Source organism: Dermacentor silvarum, chromosome 3 (genome assembly GCF_013339745.2).
Source record: "Dermacentor silvarum isolate Dsil-2018 chromosome 3, BIME_Dsil_1.4, whole genome shotgun sequence".
NCBI lineage: Eukaryota > Metazoa > Arthropoda > Arachnida > Ixodida > Ixodidae > Dermacentor > Dermacentor silvarum.
The window spans coordinates 94,001,650-94,020,413 of record NC_051156.1 but is presented as its reverse complement, the minus strand read 5'-3'; the positions used below and the strand labels follow the sequence as shown (position 1 = coordinate 94,020,413).

At 45.7% G+C, this 18,764-nt stretch overlaps 1 protein-coding gene across 1 annotated transcript in view; it reads left to right on the top strand.

Moving 5' to 3' along the window:
- LOC119444565 (uncharacterized) overlaps positions 1 to 18,764 on the top strand; it is a 61,304-nt gene that overhangs the window by 14,116 nt on the left and 28,424 nt on the right. The window lies entirely within an intron of this gene.

Below are 18,764 nucleotides of genomic sequence, written 5' to 3'. Positions count from 1 at the left end.
GCTTACCACTTTTTTGTGAAACGCCACCGTCGACCGGTGCTGATTATAAATGCAAGAAAATTAAGGGTGTGGAAATGTGCAGGATGTGTGCTTCGAATTAGGCACTATTTTAATGTACAACGTGGCGTTTGGCCGTCTGTGTGCACCAGAGGAGTCAATAGAGGCCACATGGGATATCGCTAAAAAACCAAAGTTAAAGTGAAGTTTCCTAAGGAAAGCCATTGCACTTTAAGAACATTTCTATTGCACTATCTCCTTGCAAGCAAGAACTAAAATCAGCGCCTCCTTCAGTGATATAGGAGCATAGCTATTTCACTTAAAGAATGGCATCGAAGCGCGCCTTAGACACGCATTTACTGGATCGGAAACAATTCCGGTTCGTTACAAAGCGACATCCGATGCAAATAACGGCGCAAAGACGCCCTTTAGTACACGCAAGATAAAATGTATAAAGAAAAGGTTTATCCTTGCGCTGCATCTCTCAGAAGACGCAACGGCCAACTGCGGCTAGCAAGCTAACTCTATCTGTGAATTTGTGATCAAATTGCCCCCATGGGACACGATAGCGAAGTGGACTCGAGTGCAAGCTCATTTTAACGATGCAATAGAAAATGGGCCTCAGTGGGAGAGTTAAGCGCAAACAAAGCACGCTTGTTTATAACGTTCCTGCCAATTGTATCATTTTCAGTGTTTTTATTTTTTCCCAAACGTCCTAGGGACTCGAATGTTATGTCCTCGGCTCCCATTTCGCGTAAGATATGCTGCCTCGCGAGAGAAAGTAACAGAGTCGCACGATTAATTCTTCCCTTTATTTTGGCAAAAGCTAGCAAAGATTTCGTTGTTTCTACTTAAGGACGTTCTTCGAGCCTGTGACTACACCATGAGGCAAGAAATAACGCTAACCCTTAATTCAAGTGACGCTCAATCACTGTTTGAAAAATGCTTGGCAGTTGGTTATTTTCGCACGAGTCGGTACACTACAAGATGATATCGTGAAAGAGAACAAGAAGCTGAATAAAAGTGAATGCTTAGCAGGACTTTCGTGATAGCGCATGCAATGTAACTTTATTGCCAAGACTGCGGTGTAATTTTTTGGGGAAAACTTATTTGTCAAAAAATGCAAATGAACAATCTCATCTATGCGGCGATTGCAAGAAGTCGTCTATGAAATGCTGCACCAGGAATAAAAAAAAATTGTGGTTGATCCCTCTTATATAGGAATCAGTATAGAACACGAAAGTGAAACGTGTCTTCACAGAAGTAGTGTAATGTTTATTGCACATCGATATATAATGTCTATTGGTGTTTTGTGGCTAAAGTGCCCTTAGGCGTTGATGCACCCACGCTGACGCCTGGTGGCACGTCTCCTCCATCACGACTACCAACGTCGATGACCATGAGCAACCGTCGTGCATATGGAAGCTGCACTACGCTGTACACGCTAGCACAACGCGAAAGACGAAGCACGTAACTGACACACTAATACAACGCGCAAGACAAAGCACGTAACTGAATCGTCACCGAGTCAAATCAGCGCGTACAGCGCGTCGTAATTGCAGCCTCCGCGATCAACTTCAGAAACATTTTCAGAGCTAATTGCGGAGGCCACGCTCCGCTGTGCTGAGTACGGTGAACGCCACCTAGGTGGCGTTGGTAGTGCTTCTTGATGCCAGCGTCACTTCGAATGCTGGCATCGAGGCGTCGTAGTGCTGAGACCACCGAAGTGTTCACTGTCGGTGCGCGTTAGTTTCATAATGCAGTACTTCTCTTTTCTGCTCGTAGGCGGCGGCACCGCCCCGAGCAAGAGCGCGGGTACACGGAGGAGTGTTAGATATATAAGGCGCGTCTGTGTAGCTCTCTGCAAATGCGTTTGTGGCGCAATGGGTTAAACGCTCGGCGATCTATCGTCGCGGACCGAGAGGTCGTGGGTTCGATTTCTAAATTTTGCATGTTTGTGGAACTTTTTCTTCTGGTTTCTTTCTTTGTATTATGTTCGTGTACATTGTAAGAACGTCATATCCGTGACGGAAATACGTCAGTCAAGTCTTGGTGGACCCCGGCATAAAACACTTTCGTGTTAAAAACGGTGTTCGGAAGAGCGAAATTAGGCTTAACGGTCCGATCGCAAAGTGAACGTAAAAGTTTCTCCGAAGAATCTTTTGCTTTGCACAGCACTTATTTTATTTTATTTAGAAAGCGCTCACAGGCCTACGAAGAGGCATAGGGTGAGGGGGGGGGGGCGTATGTTACAATACAATACAATCGGTTAAAAGATATCAATGCTACACGGAACTATGTTCTGCTATGTTCGAAATGTAATTGAAACGCGGACAATAGTACAGCGTACGTATACCACTATGAAGAACACATCAGTCATTGCAGCACTGGCAGTACTATTAAGCTAGCAGCTTATCGTGCTTTCGTCTACTAGAATACTGTGCAGCATGAAGGGAACTAGTTGATGAGGTTAATAATTTTTTGGCTACTAGTAGGTTTAGTAGTAGTTAGTAGTAGAAGATCAGCTACAGGCTGTCCAGAGGGCCCACGATGTCGCTGACGGGCTGGGCCTAACGGTGCCATCGTGGGAGCGGCCCGCCTCGACTTGAAATAGTCCAGCCTCAGGACTTTTGTAAATAAAAAGTTTTTACACACACTAGTAGGTTTTCATATAGATCAGTTGAAAGTAGCTTCTTGAATGTTAATTTAGGCCGCATTGTGAATATTTGAAAACTGGCATTTAGTTTGTTTCGATTAGAAGCCGGGTGTCTACCTCTGCTCCACGCGTCTACCTCTGCTCCATGAAGTTAGGAAATTTGCAGGCGCAAGTTGTAATCAGCTAGCACATGATGATGATGATTATGATGATGATGATGATGATGATTTAGTTTGTTTAGGCTGCTTTTAGCGTTTTCGTGAGCTGCACGAAAACGGGAAGTTAAGGGGAAGCTGTCGTGGAGTGTAACGGTTCTGGCCGATTGCTACAACCTCATGCTTTCCCGCAAATTGAGTTCACCACTTTTCGTAAGGTAGGCAAAACAGGACATGAACATGCCACTGAAGACCAAGCGTTGTTCAAGGCAGCAGTTACTGAACACTTACTGGTGTAGCTGCAAAGTGATGTTGTTTTTTTTCCTTTGAGTTCAATTTATTATTTTGTTGTGTATTTACATTGTACCCACCCCCCTCCCCTGTAACGACCTCTGGGTTTTGACGGTATACTAATAAAAAATACAAAAATACAACAAAATCACGTAAATTTCTGCCCCACTGATGGAGACGGGACTCGAACCCTGTACTTCTAGATTCTGAGACGTTCGTTCGGCAGCCAGACCAAGAAGCTCTAATTGTCGGACCCCTTTGATGGCATTCTGAATGATAATATGTGCCTGCTTTTGCACAGACTAACGCACAAATAAGGCCTAAACTTGAAGGATAACGAAGTTGATAGGAACCTAAAACCTTGCTGCAAAGATCTATAAAAATACGATAGGCCTACCACAAAGCACAAATGCAGTAAATACACTTAGGAATCGGAAAGGACGGGGTGTTTAAATCGTATAACCGATAATAAGATGAAGGTGTGCGGTTAGGATGGTTATCCGTCCGTCCGTCCGTCCGTCCGACCAACCGACCGACCGATCGACCGACTGACCGACCTCGTTATAAATAATATAGACGTTCCCAAGTTGTCCAGCATCCCAATGTTGAATACTTCACACACACATACACACACACAAACGCGCGCGCATGCACGCGCGCAAGCACACACACAAACAATCCGGAAAAATGAACTCCGAAAGCAATCCAATGGCCTTTTTTAGCTTCTTTATTTTACATACAGTGGCGTATACAGGTGCAGTTGCGCACTGCTTCCAACTGAGCGCCATTTCATTGCGAAATGCGTTACGAAAATCTTTAACATTTGGTCATATAACCTCGCAGCTGGTTCCATTCAAGCTCTGGCGCTGTTCTGTGCTTCGGCATTCGCCAGAGAAATTTCTCAGAGCTATGTGTATGATACTAATAGTGCTGCTTTCAGAGTAATCTTGTTGGTTTAATCTGTTCTATATGCTTGGAAGGCGCAAGCGAAATAAGAAAGATTTGTAAAGTAAAACAGATATCATGGTCCCGCTTTGAGGTAAATTTCTAAAGCTTTCTAAGACAGCAAATTTCCGCCTAGGCAACTCTTCGGCGGTCAAAGTGCTCAAGCCCTAATGTCTTCCTTTCCTCCGAACGTTCAGTGCATACTGAAAATCTCGAAAGCATTGGCAACGGCAGCAAGAACACCACGGTCTCTGTTTTCGTATCCCGCAGGAGCGTCTGCGCAAGCAGGCGTTTGGTGAGTTGCGCCACCACGGACCCGAGCACATGAGGGTTGGAGCCTTACGCGTGTAGCCGTGCGCGGCTGAGCCGTGTCTGGGGAAAGGGGGATCCTGGGGGTTGAGCCGATGCCGGGTGTTCGGACCTTTAAGCCCCCCCCCCCCCCCCCCCCGGCAGAGGCAACACACCTCTTCGGCCTCTGCTTCACATAGACGGCACCCCTGGGCTGACCCACCCAGGGGAAATCGGCAGTTGCCTTTTCCTGTCCTCCTCTTTAATCTTCGTCTTTCTCTCTCACTTTCAATCTATCCTGTCTTCTGTTCACTTCCATTACTTCCAATTTCCCAGGCAGCTAGGGTTAACCTTGTGTGGGTAGCCAACCTCGGATACTCCATATTTGGTTATAGTGGTGACGTACAGCTGGCGTCTGCAGGTCTTGTGTTTACAGGCCCTCCAGCGTCCCCTTGTTGGGCTCCATGGTGGGTGGCTGGCGTTGCTGCCGAAAAATCTATATATACTTATGGCAAGTCCATTCCCCCCACTATCCGATCGCCGTCTGAAACGAGGGCGCACCGATGAAGTCTTCCAGTTTTTTGGTCGCCAAAGAGCAACTTTTACCCGATTCCATGTGATTCACTCAGAAAAAACAGACAAATGTGTACGAGCAATCTCACCTTTCCTTGTGTCAAAGACTTTGACTGATATTTTTGGACCAGGTATAAAGCATCCAGGATGGCGAGCGGTGATCTCCTCTTGGAGCTCCGAGACCAGAAACAGTACGAAAAACTGCCCAATCTAGTATCATTTGGAGATGCGCAGTTAACAGTAACCCCGCGCCATACAATGAATACCACCCGTGGCGTTGTCTCACTTGACGATCTGTTGCAGCTGAGTGAGGCTGAACTCCTGGAGGGTTTCAGTGAGCAGAATGTCATCAATGTAAAACGGATTAAAATGAGGCGAGATGGCAAAGAACTCCAGACCAGGCATCTGATACTTACTTTCAACTCAAGTGTTCTGCCCGAGTCTATCGAGGCCGGGTACATCAAGCTTCGTGTTAGGCCATACGTGCCAAATCCTCTTCGATGTTTCAAATGCCAGCGGTTTGGCCATAGTTCCCAGAACTGCCGAGGCCGCCAAACTTGTGCGAAATGCAGTAGTCATGAACACGCCTCTTAGTCATGTGAAAGCTCTCTACATTGTGTGAACTGTGATGGGGAGCACGCCGCATACTCGCGGTTGTGCCCATCCTGGAAAAAAGAAAAGGAAATAGTGACAATTAAGGTAAAAGAAAACATAACTTTCAAGCAGGCACGCAGGCGGGTATTGCACCTGCCGAAAACCAGCTTTGCCGAAGTGGCGCGTCAGGGGGCAGCGCCACAGCGGCTTCCGGCGGCTGTCCGGCTCACACACAGTGAGCTTCAAGCGACGCCATCCGCCCCCTCGGTGGCTGCAGCTAGCGCTGCTCCGCCACCCCAGCAGAAGGGGCTATCAACCTCCGGGCTAGTGGCCTCCAAGGCCTTGTCTCTCGAGACGAGGCCTTCACCGCGAACAAACCGCTCTCAAGAGCGGGTGTCCAGCGCTCTGCAAGAGCCGATGGACACATCTTCCAGCCAGACGGCGCAGCCAGCGCCAAAGGAGCGGCGAGAATCTCTCGACCGCTCCAAAAAAAAATGTGGTTGATCCCTCTTATATAGGAATCGGTATAGAACACGAAAGTGAAACGTGTCTTCACAGAAGTAGTGTAATGTTTATTGCACATTGATATATAATGTCTATTGGTGTTTTGTGGCTAAAGCGCCCTGAGGCGTTGATGCACCCACGCTGACGCCTGGTGGCACGTCTCCTCCATCACGACTACCAACGTCGATGACCATGAGCAACCGTCGTGCATATGGAAGCTGCACTACGCTGCACACGCTAGCACAACGCGAAGACGAAGCACGTAACTGACACACTAATACAACGCGCAAGACAAAGCACGTAACTGAATCGTCACCGAGTCAAATCAGCGCGTACAGCGCGTCGTAATTGCAGCATCCGCGATCAACTTCAGAAACATTTTCAGAGCTAATTGCGGAGGCCACGCTCCGCTGTGCTGAGTACGGTGAACGCCACCTAGGTGGCGTTGGTAGTGCTTCTTGATGCCAGCGTCCCTTCGAATGCTGGCATCGAGGCGTCGTAGTGCTGAGACCACCGAAGCGTTCACTGTCGGTGCGCGTTAGTGTCATAATGCAGTACTTCTCTTTTCTGCTCGTAGGCGGCGGCACCGCCCCGAGCAAGAGCGCGGGTACACGGAGGAGTGTTAGATATATAAGGCGCGTCTGTGTAGCTCTCTGCAAATGCGTTTGTGGCGCAATGGGTTAAACGCTCGGCGATCTATCGTCGCGGACCGAGAGGTCGTGGGTTCTATTTCCAAATTTTGCATGTTTGTGGAACTTTTTCTTCTGGTTTCTTTCTTTGTATTATGTTCATGTACATTGTAAGCTGACGTATTTCCGTGACGGAAATACGTCAGTGAAGTCTTGGTGGACCCCGGCATAAAACACTTTCGTGTTAAAAATTATTATCAGCAGCATTGGCTCGATCGTCGTGGTGTTCTTCCGTAGCTGGCTCGTTGGCACCCCTCGGGTTGTGCTCGCGCTCCTGCTCGGCACGCGCTCGTGCCACTGCTCCCGCGTTCGTCGTCGGCGTCTGCCTCCACAGCTGGCTGAGTTGCCGCTAATTGTTTTTGTTGTTGCATCAAAACATAGCTCGTACCCACAGGGGGAATCGGTCATTCCCGCGTAGAATTTCACTTCTCTTCTGTCGTCGTAATGGGGAGGCCACGTTTTCGGGGGTATGATCCATTGCTGAATTGGGTACGAGCCATTCATTGTACTACGTAATGGACCCATTTAATTATAAAGCAATTTCACGGAAATCCATCCAGAATGAACGCGCTTGGGAAAGGGCTCGTCGTCGACGTGCTGATTGTGGCGTGAGGGCTTCCGAAGCCCAGGCGAAACGTCAGCGACGAACTGCCACACCGAGTTGCGCGTTCGCAATGTTGAGGCCAAATGAACGTCAGCGTCATCTTTACTTCCAAGAACCCGACAACGGTGGTACACGCCTCGGCAACGCCAGCGCCAACTTCCCCGGTGCGACGTACAGCCAGTATTCAACGCGAGTTTCTCAACTGGAACTTCGGAGCCAGCTGCAGTACGTGTGATCGCTTGTGGTTCGAGCACAACATGCTACTCGCCAGTGCAATTCATTCGAACGAACACCGAAGAAACACACGACAAGCTTCGCTTACCCCCATTTCCTTGACAGGGGAGGGGCTACTTATTGTTTTTTCTAATTAGCCCAGTATTTATATTGTCTGAGCAAATTCATTAAACTGTGAGTGGTCGGCTGGCTCGGCTCTCTTTCAAATGACTCGTAAGCGTGCAGGCTTTCACGTTCATCCTTTAGCATATGCTAAAACGAAACTTAACATTTTCCTATTAGCCCAGTACTTACATTATCGGAACAAATTAATTACGCTGTGAGTGGACTGCTAGTTCGGCTCCGTTTCAGAGGTGAAGGCAACGTGAACGACGTTTTTCTGGGTCGAGATTGTAATTCACAGGCTTATCTGCAAAGGGGTGGACTTGGCAACAGATGAAATCCGCGGATTATTGATCGAGCCAAATGTAGCACCCTGCTCAATGCAGGAGATCTTACGCAACCAGAAATTCTGTTCTGGTTATTTCTGTGACAGCCCTTACAATATTTCGCGTAGATGTGCCTAAACCATAATGCAAAAGCAGCAATGACAAGAATGTTTATCTTTGCGCAGGGCATTTAAACTATCGCTAGTTATACAACAAAACACAAGCAAGTGTGGCAGCGTGGCAGCTGCCGGGCGTAGCAGTAACACTTCGACGCTAGCGCCGGCAAGTACATTAACTGTACTAGTGGATTAGTTCCTTGGTTTAGGAGCTTACTGCTGGCGGGTTTCAATGTTAAAGACTATACCACGCTAAGAAAGCTCTGTCCCGTACGAGCACTGTTTGAGCGTAGCGAGTTAACTCATGGTCTCTAAGGCGGCTGTCACACGGGGCATTTCGTATGGCGATAGAGTCCTATTGAGATGGAATGTCTCGATACCGATTGGCTCTGTTGCACAAGCTGCGGAAAGAAGACCATCCCGGTCGGAAAATTTCGATCGCGGTCTGACTCGATCGTGGTCAAAAAATGCACCGCGGGACACTGGCATAACAATCTTAATCTTCACTTAATCTTTATCTTCTGTCCTTCCTTGCATACGGGCGATTAGTCAGTGAAGCAATAAATTCCGCTGTGAACAATAGTTAAATTGTATTTCTTATATCCGTTATGCTTACTTGACCTCTCTGTGCGTCTCTTGTTCAACAGTCTTCTCACACTTCCAATTAAAAGCGACGCTTTCTTGCCGAGTTCGAGGCACGTTTTTTTTTTTCGTATCTGGCCTCTATCACCGAATGCCACTGACGTATGCTTCAACAAGTGGCATTGATCACCCTGTCTCGCAGCCAAGTCAGGGCGTTGAGACGCTTGGAGCGTTTCGATCCGCACATGCGCTAGAAGAATTCGACGCATCAGAAACACCACGAGGGCAATACCACTGAAAATTTAAATAAAAAATGTCACAGTTTCGCCCTAAGGGCGAAGCAATGAATGCGATAGCAACACAGCAATGTCATACGAAGTAAGGTGAGCGGCTTTGGTAGCAATATGAATTGTAGTAAACATGAGCTGATTAAGTAAGCAGGTGTGCTGCGGCGTAAGTAGACCGACATGAAGAGAGACTCGATGACCACGAGAAGGCGCGTGTGAAACGCTGGTGTTGATGAGAAGCGCTTGCCGTGGGCAGCGCGTGCGAAGGGACACACCTGTAGTGCTGCACTGCCGATCCGGGCAGCATTGCATGTGTAGCGTGCGTTGGAAAATGTGGCCCGACTATTACTAACTGAATGAACAAGCGTGGTGTGAGCGCCCACAAACAAACATGAATAGATCACACTGAATGACTGCAGACGACTGACAAAACGCTGGCAGCAAGCCCGTACGCTGCAGCGGGCGAAGGTACGTGCGGTCTATCGCTGCAACAGAAACTGAGTGGTGAATGCACAGTGCATAAAGGCCAGAGCCGTGTGGAGATAAGAGACGGTGCGGCGAGCGGCGAGCGCGGTTGTTGGCAGAGTTGGGCAGAGTAGAAGTGCCCCCCCCCCCCCCCCCCCGCTCCCTCCGGCGCTGGCTTCCCGCTTCGTTGCTTGCGCGAGGGAGATTGAGTGCGTTCGCTCTCCGTGATAGCGCGCGTCCCCGCACGCTTTCCGGAAGCTCGGGCATACGGCGCGCGGTGAAGATTTTATCTATACGGAACCTCACGGCAACGGCGACGACGACGGCGACGGCGACGGCGACGCCGACGGCAGAAATCCGGTTGAAGTGTCCATATAATTGCTATCGCAATAATATATATGTATGATGTACTGCCTGTAAATATGGTGTATAATATACCCTTTATTATATATGTATACTTTCATAGTACTATTTATACCGCGAAAACTACACTTTATATGCACACACACATGTTTCATGAGGCAATCACACCAAGAATGCGTCGCTTTAAGTAGATATCAACTGGAGTTGAGCCTCCCTGTTTTTATTGCGATAGCAATTATATGGACACTTCAACCGGATTTCTGCCGTCGGCGTCGCCGTCGCCATCGCCGTAGCCGTCGCCGTGAGGTTCCGTATAGATAAAATCTTCACCGCGCGCCGTATGCCCGAGTGGAAGCGTGCTGGGACGCGCGCTATCACGGAGAGCGAACGCACTCAATCTCCCACGCGCAAGCACGGAAGCGGGAAGCCAGCGCCGGAGGGAGCAGGGGGGGGGGGGGCGCACTTTTCCTCTGCCAACAACCGCGCTCGTTGCTCGCCGCACCGTCTCTTATCTCCACACGGCTCTGACCTTTATGCACTATGCGTTCGCCGCTCAGTTTCTGTTGAAGCGATAGACCGCACGTACCTTCGCCCGCTGCTGCGGCGTATATATGCGCTTGCTGCCAGCGTTTTGACAGTCGTTGTCTGCAGTCATTCAGTGTGAGCTATTCATGTTTGTTTGTGCGCGCTCACACCACGCTTGTTCATTCAGTTAGTAATAGTGGGGCCACATTTTCCAACGCACGCTACACATGTAATGCTGCCCGGATCGGCAGTGCAGCGCTACAGGTGTGTCCCTTCGCACGCGCGCTGCCCACGGGAAGCGCTTCTCATCAACACCACCGTTTCACACGCGCCTTCTCGTGGTCATCGAGTCTCTCTTCATGTCGGTCTACTTACGCCGCAGCACACCTGCTTACTTAATCAGCTCATGTTTACTACAATTCATATTGCTACCAAAGCCGCTCACCTTACTTCGTATGACATTGCTGTGTTGCTATCGCATTCATTGCTTCGCCCTTAGGGCGAAACTGTGACATTTTTTATTAGCCATTTGGCAGGCTTTCAACACTGCGCACAGTAATAGCCGTAATATAACATTTTGCTTCCGGTGTTTTCTCGGCTATTTCTGTATTTTTTGCTGCCTCTGTTTTTTCAGCTATTTTATTTTTGTGTTATAATAACTTTGATATACTTACATTGTTTGGAAATTTCTCTTGTTTTACTAGTGCCTTTTTTATGTTTATATGACTATGTACATCCCCCCTAACCCAATGCCTTCTTCAGGGCCTGTAAGTTACTGTAAATAAATAAATAAACAAATACATAATAGTATTCTTCAACGCGGTGCAGCATTGTTAATTGAACACTGCAAACAATTAGGTTAAGTTTAACTTGCATGCTGACATGGTGTCAAAAAAAGTTGCCTTTGGAATAACAGTACTAATTCTAACGCGCTCATATTTTACAAAACCGTAAACTTCTCTTTATAACGCATTTATTTATTATCCCTTGCAATACGTACTGCATCTCAGTTTGGAGAAACGTATATTCCTGGCACATAATACATCTACAATGTTTACAAAACCAAGCCTTGAGGCTCATCAATTTCTCTATTTACATGTCACATGCAGTACTAATTTTCAGTGCCGTAAAAATACTACTACTTCGTCACATGCTCCAGCTCCAAATTGGTTTTACTAATTTACCGCACGCTCATCATGAAATAATTTTAGATGCATTTAATAGGTCTGCTCTGACCAAACACTAAGAATACGAGATTTTCCTCTAACAACAATTTTTTACTCCCTCCAATAAACACTAATTATAGAATGTTCACTGATCTTCTTACGACCATTAAATACTGGAACAAACTACCGCCCAATATTAAAGCCTGCCGCACAACATTAACATTCAATAGAGATACGAAGAAATATTTACTAACGACACTGCTGACTGCAGACTGATTATTATGAGTGTATATTGTGTACAAATTTATTTACCAGTTTTCAATGTTTCTATATTTAAATAATATATCGCTTTCATTTTTTATTCTCTATCTGCCTTTCCCCCTTTTTTCTCCTTGTTTTGACGTTTTAAATTTTGCGTCGCATAGTCTATATCTCACTTATACTTCGCGTATTGTAAGCATATTTTGTTTCTAATTATCTGCTACATTAACCTCGTGTTCTTTGATTTGTGTCATTCCTACGTTTCTAAAACGTGTCAATTATTACATATTTATTTATTCATACGCAGTATCAATTTCATTTGCTTGTATTTGACTTGAATTTTAATTATTGTGAGCACCTTTTTTCTATTTGATTATCTGCTTCATTAACTTCGTGTATTCTGATGTCGGTCGCTACTATGTTGCCATAATCTATTAATTACTATATTGTTAAATTACGAATAGGAGGCCCTCCTGACATTTCTTGTAACTCCGGGACCTCCTTCTGTAATAATAATGAATGAAGAAATAAAAAAAAACATGAGCAAAACTGCGTTCTGCCCTTGCATATGAGGAATGCGCACAAAAATTTCGCATCATCAGATTCATTACTCAAAGCGATCGTCTCGTGAGAACGCGGACTATTCTATCATCACTGTCCACGTTTGTTCTTTATGGCTGGTTAAAAAACTAATTGTACTTGGCGTGTACGAAGCTTACGAGAAGGTGTGGTACTTCAATCTCCATTTCCCTGAACCCATTATTTATGTGAATGTTTTGATTTCACCTATAACGAACACAAGGCCTCGCTTCAAAGCGGTGCGGTTAGGTAACTGCGCAGAGTGCACTTCATTTAATATTCAGAACGAGATCCAGCAAGTAGAACGTTCGTAAAAATGTTCGACCTAGGCTTTAAATATAATGAAATGAGGGCACGCTCATACATTGGTGTTGGTTTAAACATGACTGATTGTTGGCTACCTCATTTGTTTGCCTTCTGCGTAAAAAGTTACCTGTCTACCTCCTCATCCTCGTGTTCAGATACGCGTATGTTGCGCTAGGGCCGGAGCTAGCTAGATTAAGAATGAATTATTCAGTCTTATCCGCCTTTGAGTTATTTTAATTTATTATTACAATCTTAAACCGGCGCCAACGCTTGCGCGAGTTATTCCTAGCTTTCATAGAACGTACTCCTAGGAAGCAATAACCCGAACTACATTATTTTTGTACAGAGCCCCGTCTTCTCGGAACTAGCACTGCGTCAGCCTTTACTTTCATATGTATCCATCAGAATCGTGCCGTCAGACATGCTTAATCATAATGCATGGCTACATTTTTGAGTGCCCAGTGAGCAAGGAGATTTTGGAATGACGTATGGCAACTGAATAAGTAAACACTAACGCTAAGACCTGCGAAATAAGCTTTTCTTTTTCTACACTCACGTTACCTCAAATGCACGAAGAGAGATAGCAAGGGAGGTGCACAGTAATGGAAATCGTATTTTGCGTTTTTTGGATACTACAAAAAAGCCCAAGCTGCATCGGAGATTGCCGGTAATATTTAATTTCGAAACTTTGAAACTCGACAGCTAAGATGTCCTGTCACCGCTGTTGCGTTTTTAGTGCTGGAGCGAGCACGAAGTTTCCTGCTCTTTCTGGTGTTATTGTGAGTGCAAAGTTGGAGATAAGTCAGAATACTGTGACATACTGTTGCCAAACTGAAGTAGGAATTTCGATGCAAACGGACTCGGGTATCTTCTAGAGTGCAATTATTACTACGGGACAATTCTAAAATTGCAGCTGCCACGGAAGGCAAACAAGCTTTATCAAACAACTCCTATACAATAAAGGCTTCGGCACATAAGAATCAAAGTGCTAACCACGTTACCTCTTTCCTGAACAACCTAACCATAAGAAACTACAATTATTCGTTGTTCTCCCGCATGGGTAATTAAACGAATGTAGTGCAACCGAAGTGACCCTACTAGCCATGAGATGAATCGGCCTGGAGGTATTGTACGCAATATGGGCTATATTTCTTTTTCTGATGGGAGCAGTCAGAAGATGGAGAGCTAATGATTGTGCCCTACACAGCAAGTGTGTGCGCCACAATCACTATATTGCATTTAATAACAGGTCAGTTTACTGTACCGAGCTATCAAATATCTATTGTAGCTATCGCACTTCTGCAAGATAACCTCGAATGTTTGAAAAGGCATGCATTACTTGCCACCCAATGAAGTTAGGGAGTGCCACCTTATGAAGCCAACAGATAATATACTTGAGGAAAGCATAAGGAATAGTATTTGTTGTTTGAATTAAATTGTAGAAATTATAAAGTAAATGGAAGTGAAAGTGGACAAAAAAAAAACGGCAGATCCCACGCCCTGTGGGAATCGATGTTATGCGAAGCAGTGTGTGGGGAGCCTACCAAGTTAATGAAACGACCATGACAGCACCAAGACGAAGGCGGTTCTTTCATGACCTACATGGCACGCATGTCATGACATTCATGTCATGAGTAGTCAGGAGTCCCTTTAGCTACACCTAAAAGACCTTAAGGCGAAAGCCTTAGTCATGCTCATGACTGCGACTTCGACCATTAATCCTTAGCCTTTTCCTTCACTTGGTACCACATCCGAACACATTCCATTGGTTTTTGAGTGTTAATCTTTTTTTTTCGTTGAGTCATTCTCATTTTTGCTGAATCAGGGTCATGACTATGACTTATACGACCATCCTTTAGTGTTTCCTTTACATAGTGCCCGCGTCAGAACCCATTTCAGTGGTTTTTCAGTGCTATACTTTTTTCGCCGAATCATTGTCATTTTTGCTGAGTCATGCTCATGACTATGACATTTACCAGTATCATTTAGTGTTGCCTTCACTTAATACCCACGTCGCAACCCATTTCAGTGGGTTTTAAGTCTTGATCTTTTTTTGCTGAGTCATTGTCATTTTTGCTCAGTCATGGTCATGACTGTGACTTCTACCATCATCTTTAGTGTTTTCTTCACTTAGTACCCACGTCAGAAACCAGTTAAGTGGGTTTTGAGTATTCATCATATTTAGCTGAGTCATTGTCATTTATGCTGAGACATGCTCATGACTATGACTTCTACCCTCATCGTTTAGTGTTTCCTTCACTTAGCACCCACGTCCGAACCCATTTCAATGGTTTTTAAGTGTTATTCTTTTTCGCTGAGTCATTGCCATTTTTGCGTAGTCATGGCCCTGACAATGACTTTTACCAGTATCATTTAGTGTTGCCTTCACTTAGTACCCACGTCGCAACCCATTTCAGTGGGTTTTAAGTCTTGATCTTTTTTCGCTGAGTCATTGCTGTGGGTCCACGTATTGAACATATAACACTACAACATTTCAGCACCGACGGCTCTGTAGTTGCTATATTTGGCGTGGTTTTAAATAGGTGACGACTTTTCAGAATTTTGAGCTATTCGGTGTGAAACCTATGTAAACCTGGCAATTATTAAAGTAGCCTCATAGCAAAGGCGTGTTCCTTGATTGAAGACTTGAGCTTTTTCAAGCGTAAAGCCACGCACTTAGTCCGAACGGCGAACTTTGCTTAAGTGATCATATACGTGAATTCTAACCTAACTCAAAGGCAACATAAACGTCTAAACTAAAACAAGAATATTTCAGCCAAATTATTGTTATGTGTTGTGGTTCTTTTGGAAAAAAGAACAGCCTGAAAGCACTAATCTGTGCGCTAAGCTTTGGTCCTTTCTAGGCAGTACTTAGTTACAAAGAGCACAGTTTATGGGATAGAAACAAGGTAGTTTATTCAGTGAACGAGGAAGAAAAAACAAAGAAATTATAGAAAGAGGAACAAATTGAAATCGTGGACAGCCCAGTGCAACTTCTCTGGCCATCACTCGAACATAAATTCAGAATACCACGCTGGAATGGTAAGTCGCACTTGAGCCAATTGTCTAGTTATCTCAGCATGCAGTATTCGTTACGGAATAGTAGAAAACACATAGTCATATGTGTTTTCACGAAGCAATGATGGACACTGCGCATAAAATAAACACGAGAGCATTTTGACTGAATTACCTTATTATCATTAATGAACAGGACATGCATGCCTTAACCACATTAACAAAGAAAAATAAACAAACGCCCCCTCCGAGGCACGTTGTCCAGGCTCATTCATGTCTATCTTAAGACCGCAGTAACTGAGTTTAAATAACGTAGACAGCTTCTAATACTAGTTAGTATAACGGACGAACTGCCGCCCTGACAGAGCATTCAAATATAGCGACACCATCTGTCCTGACCACACAGATGGCGTTTAGATCTGCGAGTGAGATAAAGGTTCTTCGTAGGTCAGAGATATATTGATCTAATTTCACTAACCGACAAACTTCTCCCATGACCACGTATTGCTTAGATCCACGTTGTTCTCTTCACGTCGGCTACGCATTTCAGAACAAAGTTTATATTAGAAGCGCAAGTCTTGCTTTTAGCTAAGTGACTAATACGAGCGCAAGAAAGATTTCGGCCTGAGATGTTCAAGGTAGTTAGAAAATAAAGAACCGAAGCTGAACGAGCAATCTTTCTGCGTTAGCTAGGGCGTTCATTGAGTTAGTGGTTACTTGTGGACCATTGGCTTTGTGACCCAACTAATTGATATTTGGAGAGCGTTTGAAACGTCGGCAGGAACAAGCAACGAAGCGGTCTTCCGCGGCTTTTCTCAAGGTCGTAATCAGAGGAGGTTTCTATATCAGTTTTCTTATCTTTCCGACAATCTGATTAGTTGAAAAGACGAGCCTAATTGCGTTTCTTCTTTTGCCAATGACTGTCTGCATGTAGTGAAAATAAAATTAAGTGCTGGAGCAGAAAAAAAGCTTTCACTGCAAAAAAAAATTATTGGTGACGTTATTGTATGCAGTAATGCTTCAATCCTAGTTTATGCACTTCGAGCATAATCCAAAGCGTTTGGTAAAGTAGCCTTTATCTCCACTCGCCGATTCTAAACGCCATCTGTGGTGGTCAGGACAGATGGTGTCGCTATATTGAATGCTCTGTCAGGGCGGCAGTTCGTCCGTTATACTAACTAGTATTAGAAGTTCAGTTTTTTTCTTTCTCCATGAATTTATCATACGGCCTCGTGGAATCCAGGACAGAAAGTCTTTTTAGTGATTGCAACAGATAATTAACGCTTAATAGAATAGAATCACTGCAGAAATGCCTGAGGTCCCACATTCCATTACGTCCGGGATTGCCATAGTTATATAGAGAATTAAAAAACATAAAGAATAGAGGAGCTTCTTATTTAAAGGTTACAAGTCTAGTGAAGGTTTGCCCACCTTTAAATTACAGCGCTGGTTGTGTTCTTTTTAGCTATAGCATGCAGTTCAGTGTGAATCATCACCTTGTTAAGTACGGCAAACGTTGTTGATCCAATATAACGTAGCTATCAAAGCATTGCCTGCAATTAGAACCTTGTTAAAATGAAATGTAAGCAATTCATGTCTATTTTAGAGCCATTGCGCCAGGCGGTGTGGTCTACATGCCACTTATCTTGAAACTAACACACTGAACAAATCCATTTAATTTATCAGTAGGTGACCCGAGCGGGCCCTATGGACACAGCAGAAGCGTCATCTAAACGATTAGCCCAAACTAAATTATTACTTCAACTAATCATATTCCTTCACCATTTTTCTGACTCCACCATGAATGTAGACCAAAGCTACCAAAAAAAAAGCACTGGTGACTACGACTACTACTAAATGCGAACTTTGAGCGCAGATATATACGTATTTTCATTTACCGATATATGGATAAGCACTGGACAATCTGTCTCGTGCAGCACGTTCCAAACGGAGTGAAGTGTGGCGCGTCTGGCACACTAATCGGGAGATCGCGAGAGGCTGCGCGTTGGTGACGCGTGGATGCGATTCACAGCAGCCGCCGCAGACAGACCATCCGCTCATGCAATGCTTTGTTTCCATACAGACGACGCGCGCTACTCTGGGCGCCATATCTAGCCGTCATCGCCGCACAGCACGTTTTGCGCGGTACTACGCTTTTTCTTCTCACGATTTCGTTCCGCCTACGACAAGAGCGGCCCTTCGTCGCAGGGAGGTCGTGCCACCAGTGTCAGCGGCCGGCAACACCCATGGAGGTCACATCGAGCCTTGCTTGTATACCCGCTGGTATCGTCCCTTGCAGTAGTAGTGGTTCCTGTCACGCACGCTGGTACCGCGTACTCACCTCAGCCGCTGACGCCGTGAATGAGCGTGGCTCTCCCACCTCACGACACCCTGCCCCCCCCCCCCCCCCCCTCGAAAGCGCCGATGAGATCGCGTATGCGCAGCGGATGCCGTGGACGCCGGCAAATCACCGCATGCGCAGGCAGTCTCTCCTCCGCTCCTCTTCCTCTTTATCGCCTTTCTTTATTCTCCCGCGGCGCTCCGCGATCACTTTCATTGTTCGCGGCGCTCGTTCTCCCCTCGCTTACGCCGACGCCGCCAACGCTCGCCCCAGAACGGGCTATTAAGAGCTGCGCTCTAAAAAATCAGAGGGACACTTAAGCGCTTATAAGTTGTGAATGCGAAAGCATTAATGCCCAATTAAATGCCGCTGAGGGTCCTTGAAGTTTGAAGTGCTCGTGGACAAAAGTAATCATCTTAAAATTATCACTTTACAAAGTCAGGAAGCATTTAAAACCATAAGGACGAAGTTTAGGCACAAATATGTGCTACCCATCATTCCCTTTATTGTTCGTATCATTGTCCGTCCAACCCGCCTTTGCTGTATCTTGAGTGATGGCTGTACTTCCTCGACGAATTACGCAACACAACTGCAGCGACGGATGGCACCCATTCCCGTCCACGAAAGCATAGACGGCAACGCAGAACGACGCGCACGGGGACCGGACAGGGAGGCACTACTACCTCAACTCAGATTACGCAACGCGTCACGCAAACACACCCGTGCAAATAACGCACCGTAATTCTCAAATCCTTTTTACCTCGCTTCCCCATAAGCACTTGGTACATCATCTTCATAGA